Source organism: Thalia democratica, chromosome 9, assembly GCF_965202585.1.
Source record: "Thalia democratica chromosome 9, ktThaDemo2.hap1.1, whole genome shotgun sequence".
In the NCBI taxonomy this organism is placed as follows: Eukaryota; Metazoa; Chordata; class Thaliacea; order Salpida; family Salpidae; genus Thalia; species Thalia democratica.
In genome coordinates, this window is record NC_139173.1 from 2,515,367 (window position 1) to 2,535,995 (window position 20,629).

At 22.9% G+C, this 20,629-nt stretch overlaps 1 pseudogene; it reads left to right on the forward strand.

Annotated features, from left to right (window-relative positions):
• The first annotated feature begins 2,267 nt into the window (after positions 1 to 2,267).
• The window catches only part of LOC145844312 (uncharacterized), a 30,846-nt pseudogene continuing 12,484 nt past the window's right edge, over positions 2,268 to 20,629 (forward strand).

Consider the following 20,629-nt stretch of genomic DNA (forward strand, 5'->3'; position numbering starts at 1 on the left):
CTAGGGTTTAGAAATTAAATAATATTTGTTTTACATAACTTGTTAACTTTATTAGTGAATTTTTTATTTTTATTTAAATTCTTAAGAAGCCGAGTTGTTGAAAGTATTTAAAACATATTTTGTGACTTCAAAGATGGGTTAATAATTTCTATTTATCTCATTAAATGTATACCAATCAGTTTATTTTATAATATTTTAAAATCTAAGTTGATACCATAAAAAACATTTTAAAATTTAGGCACTAGTCCATGGTTCGGCGAAAAGTTAAAAACTTTTGGCCTACTTCTTAAAATATTTGGACTATAAAGAAAAAAGTCTTTTGTTGGACGCAATCGTTTTAAATAATCTTTAGTTTTGCACTTAAAGGTATTTATATTCAATGACTATGAAATTACTGATAAACATAAAAAATATTAAAAACTTTTTATTACTGTTCAATTTTAAAACATAAAACGTTATAAAGTTTAAAACTATTGGATAGTACAGAAAAAATATTGAACTTTATGTAAAATAAACAAACGTTTTACAAAAATATATTTTAGTATAATATTGTAAGCTAGCATTATGTTATTTTTTATTGTTGATAAATTTTAAATTTGAAAAAACAAAAATAAACTTAAAACGTTTTTTTTTTAATGTTAAGTTTGTTAAACAAAAACAATTAATTGACGAACTGTATTTAAAGCTTTATAAAATGATTGTTTAGGAGTTTAAAAGATAAACGTTTTTAATTGTATATACTCAAATAGTACAACACCTTAAGTATTGATTAGTAATCATTTAAATATTTTATGTTGGTCATTGGAATAAAAATTTGAATCGTGTTGAAAAAACAAACGAAAAATTGAAAAAGTTTTGTTGAAATAATGGATTTGATAAACAATTTGTAAATTTATAAACATTTTAAATTACCTTTAGTTTTTATTTGCTACTGAAATATTTATTTCTAAATATAATTTTTTGTATTGTTTAATACTTTTGCATTAATATTTTTGAGCTTGTTTTTTCTACTTTCCAAGTTAAAATGCATTTTAAACTCAACGTTAAAAAACTGTATCGGGTTAATACTAATATTGTTTAAAAGTGTTAATATTTAAAAAGCATACATAAATTTTTTGCTGTTTTTTAGTTTGTGCATTAACTATTTTAAGTTTAATTAAACTTTGATTTTGCATTCGAAACGTATTTATACTCAATGATTATTAAACTACTGATAAACATGAATAACTTAGAAAACTAATTTTTGTGATTTATTTTAAAAACATAAAACGTTATAAAGTCTTAAACGAGTGTTTAGTACAAAAAAGTTATTGAATTTTTTGTAAAAACATACAAACGTTTTACAAAAATATATACTATAGAAATAAATTATAAACTAGAATTATAACATTTTTATTAATGATATAATAACATTTTTGAAAGTATAAAAATAAGCTTGCTTTTTTAAATGTTGAGTTCGTTTAACAAAAACAATAAATTGACGATTTGTTTTCAAAACTCTATAAAATGATTGTTTAGGAGTTTAAAAGATAAAAGTTATTGATTTTATTTACTCAAATAGTACAACACCTTTAGTGTTGATTAATATATATTTAAACATTTCACGATTGTAATAAAACTAATAAAAAACTACTTATTTATCATTGTTAAATTTATTAAAGTATAAATAAAATTCAATACTAAACTTTAACATTTATTTAACTTATTTTTAGTTTTTTTTTTGGCATTTGAAACAAATTTTAGTTCTTCTTTGTTGTTGTAATTTTGGAATTTTATTTTGATATTGAAAAGTAATGGAAGTAAAAGATTTAAAAATGGTTTTGGTTTTGTTTGTAAAAATATAAAAATGAGCCACAGCTGATTACACACAAAATGCTTCAATCAGGAGTTCGTTTAAATGTGGTGTTTTTGAATTTGTGAGCTTAAATTATAACTTGAAAAACTATATCTATTTAATAGCCTCGCTATCCTAAGCAGTAACAAACTTAAACTCAGTTCAAACATCAATTTGCAAATTCAAAGGAAGCTTTTAAAATAATTTGATTTTTAATTGTCATTTTTAAAATCATCTATCTGCTTAATATAAAAGTAATTTATTTAAAACATAAAAAAATATTAAACAATGTTAGATGAAAACTAAAAGAATTACGTAAAAATATTAAAATTTACTTTATAAGTTTAATGATATTTTGCTAGGATATTTAAAATTTTTTTATAAAAATCAACTTTGCTTTCAGTTGTAATTAGTTGATAAATTCATTGTGAACATGGAAAGTAATGAAGCTGTTACAAGTATTTTGAAGAATTTTTCTTGTGATGTTTGTAAGAAAACTTTTAAAACTAAGTCAAATCTTAGTAGACACAGCAGAATTCATTTAGGAGTCAAATTATTTAAATGTGATGTATGTAAAAAGGGTTTTGCTAGAAGCGATAACTTGAAACAACATATGTTGGTACATAGTAATAAAAAGGATTTCCAATGTAAAGTTTGTCTAAAACTATTTTCTCGAAAAGGCAACTTAAAAGCACATTTTGTTTCTCACACAAAAGAAAAGATATTTAAATGTGAGTTGTGCGAAAAATTTTTAGTCAGAAAAGTAGTGTAAAAACTCATATGTTAGTTCATACTGGTAACAAAGATTTTCAATGTGAAGTTTGTGGTAAGAAACTTGCGCGAAAAAATAATTTAAAAATTCACATGTTGTCACATACTAAAATAAAAGCTCACGAATGTGATATTTGCAAAAAGAAGTTCTCACAAAGAAGTAATTTAGTTGATCATTTTAGAATTCATCTAGGAGAAAAACCTTATGGTTGTGCAGAGTGTGGTAAATGGTTTACCTATAGTTCAAATCGATGTCAGCATATACGTATTCATCACAAGGAACTAATTCAGGAACAACAATCAAAACTGAAGTGTAAAATTTATAAGAGTATTGTTTATGATTATCTGGTGTAGAATAACTTTTTAATACAGAATATTTTTTGAGTCTACAAGAAAAATCTAACTTTTAGAAATATTACTTTTTTTATATAATTAGCAAACATGGAACAACATAAATGAAATGGATGTAATAATTGTTATACATAATTGATAATATTTCTACACTTGGTGTTAAATAAAATGTCTGACCAAATAGTTATTTAAAAATTTTGTTCCATATGTTTTTGAAAACAGTATGCAACATTTATAAATTTTAACTATAGTTTGTTTTAATGTTTATAAAAGAATCTGTACATATCCTTATAAGTTTTTTAGACGAAATTTTTGTTTAGATTTTTACGAATTGGCCGTAACCTTTTAAAAAAAGTTTCTTGAACTATGTTAACGATTTCTTAGGTTTTAATAGCTTCTGATTTAATTGAACAGAACTAAAAATTGTTTATACACCCTTTGTATAACTGTATACAATTGTACGTAAAGCTTGTTATTAATAAAACAAAATTTATAGTTAATATAATTTTTAATTTATGTAGATCTGCAAACATATTAGTTTGAAACAGTAATTTCCTGTATTTAAATCAGTATAATAAATAGTATAAAAAGAATAAAAAAACACTTGAACCTAACTTCAAATTGTAGACTTTTAATTAAACAAGAAAATATTAATATAAAAAAAAAGAACTTAGCACTTATCATATAATTAAACACAAAAAAAATTTTTTTAAGTTTTTGTGAGAAGAACTAGAACCAAATTTATTTATTTTAAATCTTTTAAAACATTTTCACTAATTAAAATAACGAACTTAAAATTTATAATGTTAATGTTAAATATCAATTATTTTGAGGCGACGTAAATTTATTGTTAAAATTACAAAATTAAAACGTATATATTTTAAAAATGTTAATAAAGTTTATATGTTATTTTACATTCAAAACGTTTATAACTTAGAATTAGCACAAAAAATACCACGGGTACTAAATATATGTAAATCAGTTGACAAAAAAAGTAAACGGAGGAGTAATAATGTTGTTTCTGTTGCTGAATTTTTATAAATCAGTCTTGTAAAAATACAAACGCCTTTTCTACTAATGTTTTTTTACAAAGTTAATTAGTTCTTGTTTTAAGTTCTACTGATTTTAGTTAATTTATTAATAAACAATGTTGTTAAAAAATTGCAAAATGGAAAAGCTACATTTTTGATAACTTTTAAGTGATAACGAAGAAAAGTTGTCATGTATATTTTGAAAGATTTGGTTTGTTGTATTGTAACAAGTCTTTTTAATAAATCTAAATTAAATACTAAAAAAAAACAAGAAATTTCTTTGCTTAATTTTCAAGATAAACTTACATACGACGAGTTAAACCTAAGTTGTAATCAATTTTTGGTTTTGTTTCTTCGTAATTAAAAAAAAAATTAACCAAAAAAAAATTATTTTAAGTCCTTTAACTATTAATTAATATTATTTTTTTGGTGCTTGTTGCAGAAAATCAAGAATGCTTAAATATGACGAATAGGTTTTATATGTTATTCTTTGCTTTATAATTTCAAGCGATTCAGTTTGACTCTTTTTACTAAATTGAATGTCCTTTTTACAAATTTGATTGCCGTATTAGGCTTTAAAATAAATATATGACAAGCATCTACCTAAGTTGCAAACATTTAGAACCAGTAGCAGTTAAATCACAACTTAAAATTTAATACTTCTTTTTAAATAAAAACAAATCAATTTTTTAACATGTATTTAGGAAAACAGTTATGTTCATTAATCTTTCTTAATCTTTCATTAAAGTAGAACTCTTTTGTAGCAATTAAAGCTAGCCACAAATTTAAATTAAAACCTCTAATAATCTAAAATTTAGCTGCTTATAGTTCAGTTTAGATTTTATTCTGTTAATTGTGAAAACTAAAAATATTTGAAGGTAATGATTAATCAATATACACAAATTCGTTTTTGTGTTAAAAAAACTAAGTTAAATAAAAAAAAAAGTTTTATCCGTTATTATTTTATCCATTATTGTTTATTAAGTGACAGTTTTACATTACACAACTAATGGTATATTAATTTTAAAACCCCAAAAGGTAATAAAAGTGGTATATTAATACACGTTTAAAGTATTACTACCAATTATACTTTTGGAATCAATACTGTGCCGGACAAATAAGTAGACAAGTTATTATATACATCATACAAGCGTTTATCTGACATTCTTGTAAAAAAATTGTTTTAATTTCAAAAACTTAACAGTTAACTTGAACTTTTTTTTGCAGGTTTTTTAAATTTGTGTATGTAAGTTTGTTTTATTTTAAAGTATAAAACAAACAGAGCTAGTAGTAAAAATGTAATAACGTGACTTTAGTTTTCTATCGATAAATAAGCTACTAGGATAAAGTTTTATTTCAATCTTCAATTATTACACTTAGTCGTATATATTATTTGTTTCTAGCGTTTATGTAAAAATACTTAAAAAGTATACAAACTAATTTAATTCTGTAAATATAAATTAGCATCAATTTTACCGTTTGTTAAAACAAAACTTCGATTCTATTATGAATTCGATTATTAATAGATAAACTTAAATTTATTGATCAATTAAGTAATAACATATATTAACAACCTGTGATTTTAATCATTTATTAAAAACATACATACCGAACGAAGAAAAAATATAATTATTTATTCAATTATATAGACTCAGTTTTTACGTACTTATAAAAAGTAAAAATATAAAGTTTAATACTAAACTATTGTTTGTAATGATAGAGTTTTTGTTCTGTTTTTACACAACAACTTTATTTTTTTTATAATGTTAAAAGTACAGCCTTATAAAAGTAAAAACTACATAATTTTAAACCTACTAATTTCACAAGGTTTAGTTCTACTATTCTAACAACAAATAATCATACAGACATTTGAGTTGTATTCATTCAGACTACGTCATAAAACAGTACAACTAATAAATATGGTAGATGTTATATTTTACTCATTAAATAGTATTTCAAAGTTATTATTGCACTAGATAATCATAGACAATGCTTCTATATATTTTACACTTCAGTTCTGATTGTTGTTCCTTAGTTAGTTCCTTATGATGAGTACGTATATGCCTATTTCGACTAAAACGTTGTGTATACCATTTACCACATTCTGCACAACCATAAGGTTTTTCTCCTAAATGAATTCTAAAATGATCAACTAAAGTACTTTTACGTGAAAATTTCTTTTTGCAAATATCACATTCATGAGCTTTAACTTTAGTATGTGACAACATGTGAATTTTCAAACTACCTTTTTGAGAAAACTTCTTTTCACAAACTTCACATTGAAAGTTTTTAGTTCCACTATGAATTAGCATATGAGTTTTGACATTACTTTTTTCAGTAAAAGTTTTTTTACACAGTTCACAATTAAATAATTTCTCCTTTGTATGAGTAACAAAATGCCTTTTTAAACTTTGTTTGAGAGTAAATTCTTTTTTACAAACATAACATTGGAAGTCTTTTTTACCACTATGTATTAAGGTGTGTCTTTTTAAATCACCTTTTTGAGTAAAACTTTTGTTGCATACAACACATTTAAAATCCTTCTTACCACTATGTACCATCACATGTTTATTAAAGTTACTTTTCTGATTAAAACTTTTTTCACATTCTTCACATTTGAATTGTTTGACTCCTGAATGAATCCTGTTATGTGTAATCAGCTGTGACTTATATTTGAAAGTTTTCTTACAAACATCACAAGAAATGCTCTTCAAGTTACTTGTATTTTTTTTGTTTTTTTCCATGTTCAAAATGAGTTTAAAAATTAACCATAACTATAAGAAACAACAAAATTGTTAATTAATGGTAAAAAAACTAAGTAAATTTTTAATTAGAAAGAAACGAAGATGTGTATCTGAGTTTAGTTAATTTTATAAAGGTTCAATGAAATCATACTCAATTTTTTTTTAAGTGAACAACTTTTTAAAGAGACATAGAATAAAAATTTGAAAGTAATAATAATAAAACTTTACAATGCTAGGTAGGTATTAATATTAAATTTATAGCTATATTTATTTCAGTTTTAAAAGAATTTAAATTAATTAAGTTTTTACTTATCAATACAGAAATTTTTATATTGCTGGAGTTTATAATCACGTTTATTTTCAAATGTCTTAAAATATCATTTTATAAAGCTTTGTAACGGATTGTAAATCAAAAATTTTTTTTTAAAGAAATCAACGTACATAAAAAAACTTTTGAGTTTATATATTACTTTTTATATAAAAAAATTTATATAATAATAATTAGAAACCTTATATTGCCTGAAAATGTCCTGAACAACATATTATAACTGTTGAGTAATACTTGATAACCGAAAGGTTTTATCATACACAAAATCCTTAGACCAAACTTTTTTAGCATTTGTTTTGTCAATCAGTAAATTGTATTAGCCAGCTTTAAACTTTTTTAGTATGACGAATTTCAGTAAAACGTTTATTTGATTTACAGAATATTTTTTAATTTTGCTGTATAACATTACGGTTCAACATTTTATTTTCACTTTAAGTAATTGAACTTTTTAATATAACAATAAGTTTGCAAAAAATTTTTATCAGTACTTAAAAAATTCAAATACACTTTTGAATAAATATGTACTCTCAAGCTTTAAATACCATAAAGTTTTTTTCGCTCACTAATAAAACAGCTAAAATGTTTTATATATTTCTTAGCAATAATTAGGTTCTTAAACAAACTATTATAAATTTATATTTCAAAGATTTTTTTTACGTCTTTTATACTTAATTTTGTAGGTTTTCGTTTATTTTTTATCTGTGTATTAATCGACATTTAAGTTGTAAAAATAGTTGTTACCACAATAGATGTCTTTTAAAAAACAATTTATGTTATTTAAAACTTTAGTGTATTTCGTATTTTGTGAATTTTAAAAGTAACTGGTTTATTCCAGTAACAAAAGTGACAAATTGTTAAATCAATTTTACTCATTGAGAAAAAGAGTTAAAACGTATTGGTGTATAAACTTTGAGTTCCACAAAAACTGCAAGTTGGTAAATTATTTTCAAAATTTTAAAACTAAAAAAATAAAAGTTGTTAATTGTATATACCCATCTGTCATAAATTTTTGTTTTGGTTAATAGTTATTTGGATGGTTTTATTTGTTTGTATTTGCATTATATATGATAAAAAACTGCTTACTTACTTAAGTTAGATTAAGTTATATGTTTCAATATACATAATTTTTTAACACTAGCTAACAAAACAAAACGAAAATGCTTTAAGTTAACTTTTTAATTTTGTTAAACTTAGAATACCAAACTTAAAGAAATTTGTGTATATAATTTTACTTATCATTCAATAAAAAGAAATTTTTTTTGTTGCTTTCTTTTAGTTGTTTTTATTTCGTAAACTAATGGTGAACATGGAAAATAATGAAGCTTGGAAAAAGAATTTTTCATGTGATGTTTGTAAAAAAACTTTCAAATATAAATCATATTTGATCAGACACAACAAAATTCATTCAGGAGTTAAACCATACAAATGTGAAGTATGTGACAAGAGTTTTGCTAGAAAAGGTGATTTGAAAAAGCATTTGTTAGTACATAGTGGTAAAAAAGATTACCGTTGTTATGTTTGTGGAAAATATTTTTCTCGGAAAGAAAATTTAAAAATACATTTTGTTACTCATACAAAAGAGAAATCTTTTAGATGTGGTTTGTGTGACAAATATTTTACTCAGAAAAGTCATGTCAAAACACATATGATAATACATATTGGAATCAAAGATTTTCAATGTGAAATTTGTGATAAGAAGTTTGCTCGAAAATGTAGTTTGAAAGCTCACATGTTGTCTCATACTAAAGTAAAAGCTCACGAATGTGATATTTGCAAGAAGAAGTTTTCACATAAATGGAATTTGGTCAATCACTTTAGAATTCATTTAGGGGAAAAACCTTATGGTTGTGCAGAATGTGGTAAATGGTTTACACGAAGTTCTACTCGATGTCAGCATATACGTATTCATCATAAAGAACTAACTAAGGAACAACAATCAAAACTGAAATGTAAAATATATAGAAGCATTGTTTATGACTACCTGCAAAAGTAAATGTTTTAACTTTAAAATACTATTATTAGAACAATATTTCTATTTTAAAACAAGCTATACAACTTTTTTTTTACTATTTAATATTTTTATAAATAATTAAAACCCTTTTTTTATTTAATATATTTCATTTTTGATTACAACTATAATATATGTTAGCTGTAATGATACTATATATTAATAATATATTTTTTTTAAGTGTTAAATTTATAAATTATTTTTTAGTGTTGCGTATAAATTATGGTACAACTTTAATGTTTCATATAAAGATAAAAATTTATGACTTAATTATCTTAATTAGTTGAAATGTTTACAAAAAATGATAAAAAATAAATATATTTTAGATTGTACTTTATTATACGTTTAAATATATACTATTCTTCATTCCTTGGAGTTGTACGTAATTTTTGTTATCTATTTAACCTTTGATTTTTTTTCAAATAAAGTAAAATTACTAAACAGCAGTATTGATAAAATACTTTATGTATATGAACATAAAAAATTAAAACTCCAGTTTACTATGATTTATATATGCGTAATTTAGTAAGATTCACAATTATGTTCATCTTACAGTTATCATGTTTGTTTGAATAAAACAATTAAGTTTTTATTTTTGTTGCTAAAGATTATTGCCGGAACTTATTATACAGATGTAGAAAATTTTCAATGTAATATTTGATATTTGTAGATTTCAAGGTGAAAAGCAGAATAAACTTTTGTTTTACAATAAAATAAAATAAAAATTCAATTTTTTTTATAAACTTCAACTTTTTTTACTTTACTTCTTTTTACTCAACTGATCTTTTGGTGTTAAGGCTCTTAGTTTATTTTGTTTTCTAGTTTTTAGAAAGAATTTGTTTTGGAACTAAAAACGAAAACAATATCTAAAAATAAACATTATCCTAAGTTTTGTTTTGCTAAATAGATAATTTACATCTTTATATTTAAAGGAATTAACATTCGGTTAAACGCGTGTTAACCCGCGTTCGACCTTTTATTTCGCGTTATATAACATAACCTTTCTGGTTGTTTATCTCTTATCAGACTGGAATACTATATTGTTCTAAAGTGGTGTTTGTCGTCAAGTAAAGTTATAGTTCATTAAGTAAATGGGCTTTTTAAATTACGAACACATATTAATGAAGCAATTGCCGTGAGTTCCTTCTTAACAATTAATATGTCGTAACTGTAATTCGTTTATGTTTTTTTTTTTCTATCTTCAACTTAGCTTTATGAATTTTACTTGCTTAGCATTATTATAACTTTTACATTATTATAAAAGTATATGCTAAAGATACTTATAGTTTAAATTTTATTTCTTAGGATTATAGAATAATTTTTAATAAAATACACATTATTTTTAATTTTGGTATTTTGAGCTACTTGGAGGTAAGGCACTTACTGTTAGACTAATAATTTTGAGACTCGTATTAAATAGCACAGTGTATTTCAACCCATCAATACACTTATGAGTACTTATTGGTAGTAGTATCTACACACAAGGCACGTGTTTATGAAAATCCACGTTGTGTTCATCAAGAAACTAAAGTGTTACACTTTTTAAAGCAGTCAATATAAGAAATGCTATTTGAATAAAGATCTTAATCCTAACGATTCTTAAGAAGCATCGTTGATAGAAAATAACTCTGAATTTTTTCAGTCTGTTTTACATTTTAGGAAGAGTTTAGCAGTTAACAAAGAAAAAAAATTGCAAAACGGAATTAAAAAAATGAGCATCAGATTATATGAGTATAGTTTACCACATTACGAATGTTAGATGCAAGAACAACATAAACATTTTAATGCTTACTTGCTTACATGCTTAATTGTTTGGAGATCACATCATATATCACAGCTGTAACATGATCAGGAATTTCTAACCCCTGACTTATTAGTTTCAAAGCGTTTTAATTACTATTAAACTATCCGCTAGTTGGCTTGCTTTTCTCTGCTTCTCTTGTATTTTAATAACGACATAAGAGTTCAAAGACAAATGTATTCAGTTTTAGTTGGCGCTTTGGCATCAATATTTACTGTTTTATTCCTTCCTTTCCTTTGTTGTAAATAGTTATGAATATTGGTTACTTATGTCTCTTGTATTTAATAAATGTGTATGTACAAATTGTAATGTAATTTGCACAAGTTAGATTCATCATGGCAACCAATTATAAGTATACACTTTCGTTAAACAGAAGAAGAAAAACTAGAAAATTAATTTATGAATATTAGTTATGTTTAGTAACAAATGACAGCCTTAAATTAAAGTCTAATCAATTTTTCAATTTGTTTTTCTTTAAAGAAATTTCTTCAAAGAGAGCAGCGAAATAACGACATGCAGTTTATAAGCTTACACTAAAGTCTATATTAAAATAAATGAATAAGAAAATAGAAAATTTAAGTAAAAATAAAGTTTCTGGTAGAAGATATTTTTTAATGAAAACAGTAAAAATCAAAACAAGGAAATAGTATATCAGCATTAGTAGAATGAGTTTATTAAGTGAAATAATGATATCAATATTGACTAAAAAAAGTTTTTCATGAATAAAAACAAAAACCACGCTATAAAAGCAACATTTTTGCTTAAATGTCGATCAAGAAAAATAAAGAGAAGTATGTAGATGAATAATTTTCTACACCATATATTAAATTTTTTATCTTGCAGAGAAGCGGCTTAAGACCAAGCTAAAAGACCGGTGCTGTCAAACTTTTATTATTGTTATTATTCATATAAAAGAAGTTATATACAATTAAAAGAAGTTGTTTTGTCAATGAAACTTAGAAGATAAATACTTGATAGAAGTGGGAAGTTTTCTGATACTTTTTTAATCTTTCTTTTTATACCAATTTGAAATAACGCAAGCATAGTTTTTATAACTTTAATTAACTTTCTAAACTAGATTATCGAAAATTTTGTTTTAAAAATAAAATAAAAAATTTATACACTTTTTACAACTTGTTTACTTTTTGTTGGAAACGCTTACTAAAAAGGTAGTAAGAGCAACCAAATTAAAACATAAATAAATTCGTTTTATTATAAACGTGTTAGAAATAAAATCAGAAATCTAATTCAGAACTAGATGGCTGTATTTTTTTTGATTCCTACTTATAAACTTTGTAGACATAAATGCTTAATTTTCTTTATAAAGTTTAAATAGCAAATATAATAATTTCTAAATTTCAAGCAGTTTTTTTTAAGAAGAAGAAAATATTATTGTTTAATAAATTTTGCAAATCAACAAAAAAAAAACATCGGTTAAAGTCTGCAGCGCAGCTGCATTGACTTTCGTTTTCCGTGATACCAGCTCAAAATTAACAAAGGGTTGACCACGCCAATTCGATCATTAGACCACAAGCTTCGGTAAACTTAGAACATTGTCACTAATCATTGCCAGCAAATGGTAACTTTATGTTATTAGATTGACGACTGCAAGTTTTTTAGTTTTTACTGACTAATGAGTCCTAATAAGGACGAAACCAGTCTCAGTCTACCGAAGCTGGTGGTCTGATGATCGAATTGGAATGATCAACCCTTTGTCAATTTTGCTAATGTTTAATTTTTGAAATTTTGTATTGAATCACTGGTTAGATGTAATAATATGTTTTACGACTTCTATTTAGAATTAATGTGTGTTTTCATGTAAACAAAGATTATTATTGAACGGAAAATTGTTGGTTGTTTTAAACAAGTTTCGACGTAACAACTTTGTAGTTTTGTCTAAACGAAAGTATGCTTAAGCTTTTAAAGAAGTACAGTCTTAGAAATTGAATAATTACAAGCTTTTTGAATATTTTCAACCTGATATATAATTATTTTTTTCTTAGAAAAAATGTTTAACAATTACGAACTTAATTAAACTTTAATATCTTAAGGAGTTATTAAGAAAGTACGTTGTTATTCTCGTTCAAAACAGTTTTGAAAGATATTAAGGATTATTTTGAAAAAATTTTACTAGTACATATTACATAATTGTTATCGTTTAAAAAGGTCATTGAAAAATGTTACATTGAGTTGAATTATTTCAATGAAAAAGTATAGAATGTCATGAGCTTAAATTATAACTTATAAAATTTCAAATTATATAACATTGTAAATATGTTTATCATTAGCAAACTTAAACTTATACCAAATTATTTTGCAATTTTAAAAAGAAACTTTTAACATAATTGTGTAATATTTATAACAATACAAAAATGAACATTTGTTTACGGTCGGAAACTAAAAACAAAATATTTAAACTAGGAAAATAGTAAACTAGGAACAAATAAATTGAGTTAAAGTTAGTAAAATGTCATAAAGGTAATAAAAGTTTTTTAAATTATAATTATAAGTATATAACGAATTTGTAAAACATTTATTTAAACTTAAAGTACTTAAAAACTCAGTTACAGGGGTTTTACATGAAAATACAACTATCTACTCACAATATAATAAAAAGTTTACTTAAACGCTTCTGATTATTTTTTAGCCAAGAAATTGAGAATATAGACGTTATACTAAAGTTTAATTTAGTTTGGTAAGACATATTTACCTAAAACAACTACATAAAAAAAAGTATACTAAGTTGATTGTACTACTTTTTTTTTAAGTTTATTTTTTAAGTAATGATTTAACACAAATATATTTAGTTCAACAAAATAGATATTAAAATTTGGTGTCATTTTGTTTTAACATTATATGTGGTACATCAAGTACGTAGACATGTATTTAACGTATTATTTTTAATAATGTTTTATTTATTATCGAAACAAAATTTTGTTTGCATGTAAATTAAACAAAATAAAAACTGAACGCAAGTCTACTTAACTTTTAAAAACTAATATTACAAAATATATAACTAAAATTGTTTGCAAATAAAGAAAGTTCTTACAAATTGTTTTGAAGCCTCAATATTCATATAAAAGATTTCAGATTGTTTAGTTTGTGAGCAATTTATCTTACATTTAGTTAACCTTTAGTTAGAATTTAAAACTTTTCTACATTCAATGATTATAAAAATAATGATCAACATGAAAAACTTGAAAAACAAATTATTATGTTTTAAATTAAAAATTTTAAAAATTAACAATTTCAAACTAGTGATTAGTATAGAATAGTTGAATGAATATTGTGTAAAAAAAAAACTTGTACTAAATATTACTAGAAAGTAAAATAAACAATATCAATGTAATATTTATTGTTGTGGATAAAATGGATTTTTTTAAATGAAATATAAATTAAGAAAATTGTTTTAATAAACGTTGAGGTCGAAAAACAAAGAAAAATTAAAGAATTGTTTTTCAAAACTTTTTGAGTTGATATTTTAAAATTTAAAAAAATATTTTTTTAGTTATAGTACTCTAAAAGTACGACATCTTTGGTATTAATTAGTAACTAGTTTAATATAATCAGTTAATGTTTGTAGAAAAATCATAAAAAAATTACTTACATACCATTATTGAATTTAATAGAATATTAATAAATTTTATTTGCTAAACTTGAACATTTTTCTACTTTAATTATATATTTTTTTTGAAATTTTAAACAATTTTTTAATAGCTTTTCAGTTGTTGTTTGTTTGTTATTTCATTTTAACCACAGAAAATGTTGAAAACAATTTAAAGAATCTTTTATATGATGTTAATTAAAAACTTTTAAATACATACGTTACATATAATTGTAATCAACATGGTTCATTCACAAGCCCAATTTAAATGTATGTCAATTTTAAAGTATTAATCTTACATTATAACTTTAATAAAATCAAATTAATTAACTTAGCATTTTAAACATAAACTTATACGAAATATCCAACTGCAGATTTAACAAGAGAGTTTTTGATATATATATATATTTTTAATGTTAAATATATCTTCCATCTCCTTCATATAAAAGTTACTCATTAAGACTTTAAACAATAAAAGTTATAATAAAAATGTTTTAAAAGTATAATAATCTGAAAATTATCTTAGATTTACAAAATAAGTTATATAATTATTTGCTCTTACTTTTAAAACATTTTATATTCAATATACTTCTTACCAGCTATCGCTGTTTTGTAAACTCATTGTGAAATAATGAAGCTATTACAAATATTTTAAAATTTTTTTCTTTTGATGTTTGTGAGAAACTTAACTTATTGCAAACTAATTGAAATTTTTTTATTTTAAAAAATTAGAATTTTCAAGTAATGAAACTTAAAAAAGTTATACATCAATGTTTCAACTGTTTACTTATTTGATACTGTCGTAAAAGAATAAAACTGGTGCAAAAACTGCTTCTAAATTGTTTGTTTCAATAAAAAGTTATGCTACGTAAAATGCACTTTATAAAATTTGTTTTTCTAAACATTTGTTTTAAGTTAAGACATATTTTGGTGCAGACGTAGTAAATAATATAATAACATTAAAAAATATTACTCAATAAAGTATAATAATTGAAGGTTGTCAGTTGTTATTATAAATTATTTATAATACACGTAATACGCATTAGTTGGCTAGTACTTAGTGTTATTGGAACAAAATTATTTGTTAATTTATAAATTTAAATATTATAAGAACTATTTTTGTCATTGAATTATGACAACCTAATTCTATTAATCAAAGAAAACAGATGTTTCATAAATTAAAATTTTAAACAAACTTTTTATATAGAAATTTAAATTGTTTCATGAAACCTATTATTTAAACTACAATCTTTTTTTCTAAACTGTTTGTTATGTTACACGTATTTAGATTTAAGTTTTATAAGTTAAAAACAGTTAAACATTAATAGTTATTAAAATGCCAACAAATATGAGCAACGAGTAGAATTACTAATGTCATTTTAAGTTTAGACATAAAAGACTATACAGTATTAGGCTACTGTTTTATTAACCAACATTTCATAAAACAAAGAAACGTTATACATCTATGTTACAAAAGTTTACGAATTAAACATTGTAGTAAAACAATAAAACTGTAATAGAAAGTGCTTGTAAATTATTAAGATAACGTTTTAATGTAACATAATGATACGTAAATTGCACTTTTTCAAAATTAATTTTAATATTTGTTTTAGGTTAATTTGTTTTTTGGTACAGATGTAGTAAATATAATGATAATATTGAAATATATATATTAATAAATAAAATATAATGATTGAAGATTGTCAGTTTTTATTATAAATTTTTTATTTTGCATGTAGTACGTACTACTAGGCATATAATTAACGCACTTAGTACAACTTATAAATATTTGATTAATAAATTTAAACTATAAACTCTTTTTTTTAATTTTCACCTTACTATTTTACTTTTATTGTAGAGATTATTATTTATTAATTAGTAATTTAAAGTATTCTAAGAACTCTTTTTGTAATTTGAATCCCAACAAACTTATTCTATATAGTTAAGAAAACGCATGTTTAATGAATAAAAATGAACTACTTAAGATAGGAAGTTATGTTGTTCATAAAAACCAATTTGTTTAAACTACAGCTTTATTTTAAATTGTTTTTGTGTTACATGTAACAAAATTTAGGTTTCATAGTTTTAATTAGTTAAACTTAATAGTTATAGAAATCATGATAAATATGAGTAACGTGTAGAATTTATTATTACTATTTTAAGTTTACATAATTTAGACTAAATTGTTTTGTGCTACTGATATATATAGCAACATTTTGTAAAACAAATAAAACTTTTACTGACATTTAACAAACAAAAAAGTCGTAAACTGTTTAAAACTAAAATCTATGTCGTTCTAGATTGCTTTCACTTTTTCTAATTTGATTGGTCTGTTAACAAAAATTATAACTAAAACTTAGATTAATTTTGAAAACTTGAGTTTTTTAATGTTTAGGTATGACGTTAAAAAAATATAATATTTATAGCTAGTTTGTTAACTTTTAAGGATTAAAGTGTTAAGGTTTTTTTATTGAGCTAATTTAAATTTTTTTGCAATGTTTAGTAACTGTGTCATTAATCTAAATTTATACAACAATACAATTAAACTTTTACATTAGCAATAACAGTTGACTTTGCCCTGTTAAGTATTATTATTGTGTATTTTGTTATGAAGACATTTCATTATAAAAATATTGTGAACAAAATCTACTACATTTTCCAAATTAAATTCAAACAATACGGCGTTTATAATTTTTAAACAGATTTTTAAGAATTTAAAACAAAAATGTTGTTGTTGTCTGTTAGTTGTTGTTGTTTTGTAAACTAATTTGTGAACATGGAAAATAATGAACCTGTAAAAAATAGTTTGAAGAAATTTTCTTGTGATGTTTGTAAGAAAAGTTTCAAATATAAGTCCCAGCTGATAACACACAACAGAATTCATTCAGGAATCAAACCATTTAAATGTGAAGTATGTGACATGAGTTTCGTTAGAAAAGGAAATTTGAAAAAACATATGTTAGTACATAGCCAGAAGAAAGATTTTCAATGTTATGTTTGCCTTAAGAATTTTGCTCGAAACAGTGACCTAAAAAGGCACTTTGTAACTCATACGAAGGAAAAAGCATTTAAATGTGAATTGTGTGACAAATTGTTTTCTAAAAAAAGTAATATGAAAGTCCACATGTTAACTCATAATGAAAATAAAAGTTTTCAATGTGAAGTTTGTTATAAGAATTTTGCTCGAAAATGTCAAGTAAAAGTTCACATGCTGTCACATACTAAAGTTAAAGTTCATGAATGTAGTATTTGTAAGAAGAAGTTCTCACTCAAGTTTAATCTAGTTACTCATTTTAGAATTCATTTAGGAGAAAAACCTTATGGTTGTGCAGAATGTGGAAAATGGTTTACTCAAAGTTCTAATCGATGTCAGCATATACGTACTCATCATAAGGAACTAACAAAGGAACAACAATCAAAACTTAAGTGTAAAATTTATAGAAGTATTGTTTATGATTACCTTGTGTAAGAAAAGTGATTAAAAACCTTTTATTTTATGTAGATTTTATTTAAACAGTTTGTTCACAGGAAGACCATTTATTTGCTTTTTCTGGTTACTTTGTTTTAAAACTTTAAAAATTGTACGCAAGTTTCATAAACTTTTATTATAGTTTGTTTAGAGGTTTTTTCAAAAATTTGTACAAATCTTACTAGTTGTATATATTCTTACAAGACAATTATTTGGTTGTTTTAAGATTTATCATAAGATTTGTTTACATAAATATAAAGTTATAAATAGATTTATGTCTATGGTTTACTATTAAAATATTTAATATATATATAGTATTTTGTTGATCACAAGTATAAGTTATGTGTATACCATGTCGTTAAAAGCTTTTTTTTGAGCTTTTGGTTAAAAAAATAAAACTTATATCTACTATTCGTATTTGTTTAATAATTTAGTTTTTTAAAAGTATAAAATTGAAATATTAACTTTTTATACTTTTATTAGTACCAAGAAATTAAATTTCATGCCACTTAAGTTTTAATGCTTTAATTTACTTTTTGTTATTACTTTATCCAAACCTAACTTAAAGAATAGAACTGTTGAAATATACTCGTGTCGAACGTCACGATAATTGCTAGGCTTTCTATTTCTCCATATTATACTGCAGGTCGACGTACTGTAAATCACGTTTTTTTTTGAATTAATCTTTAATTTTTTTATTTGTTTTATACTTTTGTTTTTCTAAAGTATACTTAAAAATAATTAAGCTAATACTTGCTTCCGAAAATCATTTTGTTATACGTCTTTAATTAAAAGCGAAAAATAATAAATGAAATAAAAACCAGCTGGAATATAAAACTGGAATACTAAAATCTTATATTTACATTAGTATTAAGAAAAATAAGTTTATGCAAATTACATCTTTATTTATATGTTAAGCTATCCAAACCTATATTTATAAAAGAACTGTTATGTCAAATGGCATAACTTATACTACAAGGCTTTCTTATTTTCAATATTTAGATGTATACTTTATTTATACTGCATTTTTACGCACTGTAGTTCACGCATTTTTTTGAATTAGTATTTATTTTTAGTATTTGTTTTAATTTTTTAGTTTTACTTAGTACGGTTGAACATTAATTAAGTTTAAAATTGTTTCTTAAGTTTTTTTGTTTTAATTGTTCTTTAATTTAAAGTGTAGAAAATTTTGTGATATGTTCAACTAAGTTAAATTAAATCAGCTGAATTTATAAAAATCCGTTATTAATTTATAATAAGTGTAAATAAATCGAAAAATTTAAAAAGTGTACTTAAATATCTTTTTATTTACCTATTTATATTATAAATTAAAATGGTTTCCATTTCTTAACTTGCTGTTAATACAATAAAAGATAAGGAAAATGGTTATATAAAAAATATATAAATACTTAACATAATTATTACAATTTATACAATTACTTTTTTTTAAATGAGTTGTCTAAATAATAAAATTAAAACATATAAAATCGTATGCGATTATTTAAATATTGCTCATCCAAGTTAGTTTATTTATGTTGTAGTACTAATTATAAGTAAATGAAGTGAATACATTATAATACGTTATTATATCTCAAAGCTAATAAATTAGTGACTAAAACAATGAATCGTTACCTAAACGATTATTATTTAGTATTTTTTATTCAAGTTTTGCTTATATTAGGTTTTGTGGTTATGATTTACTTTTGTCTTTCTAATTAAAATATGTTAAAACTTGTTTTAAACTTATATATCTTGAAAGAAATATTTATCTTTATCAACAACTTAAGATTATAATAGTTAACAAATGTATAGAAACTATCAAAATTGTTACCCTACTTCAAATCAATTTACATATTTTTCAAAGTTTACTAACTTTATCGATATAAGATATAAATTACGTCTATTATTTATTAGTAATTTGTTTTTAACTGCATTACTTAATAAATAGTTGTTAAAAAACTGCTGTTTAAATTGCTTACAATTTGTCGAAAAATAAGGACGATTTATTTAATTCAATTTTAGACTAGTGATAAAAAAAAAACATTAACGTACTTCATGATTATTATAAGTTAGTTTAAGAAGTTTGTATATACTTTGAGCAGCTTATAAAACAAACAAGCATTATTAGGAAAAGCAAATCATATACTTAAAATAGACTTGCTTTGTTCAAAAGTATTATAAAACTTTCTCTTACACCAGGTAGTCATTAACAATGCTACTATATGTATTACTTTTCAGTTTTGATTTTTGTTCTTTACTAAGCTCCTTATGAGCAGTACCTATGTGTTTATTGCGTCAAGAACTAGCAGTATACCATTTACCACATTCTGCACAACCATACGGTTATTCTCCTAAATGAATTCTAAAATGAGTAACAAAATTACAAAATTATGTTTATGTAAAAACTTCTTCTTGCAAATATCACATTCATGAGCTTTTACTTTAGTATGAGCTAACATGTTACTTATTAAATTACCTTTTTGAGAAAACATTTTCTCACAAATTTTTATTGAATATATTTAAGCTAGTGATTAGGCTACTGATTTATATAGCAACATTAAAAAGTACTTTGTAAACCAAACAAACATTTTACTAAATTATGCCATAGAACAAAATAGTTAACTAGCAGTATAATCTACGTCGTTGTTGGTTATCTTTATTTTTCTAATTTGATTGGTCTATTTACAA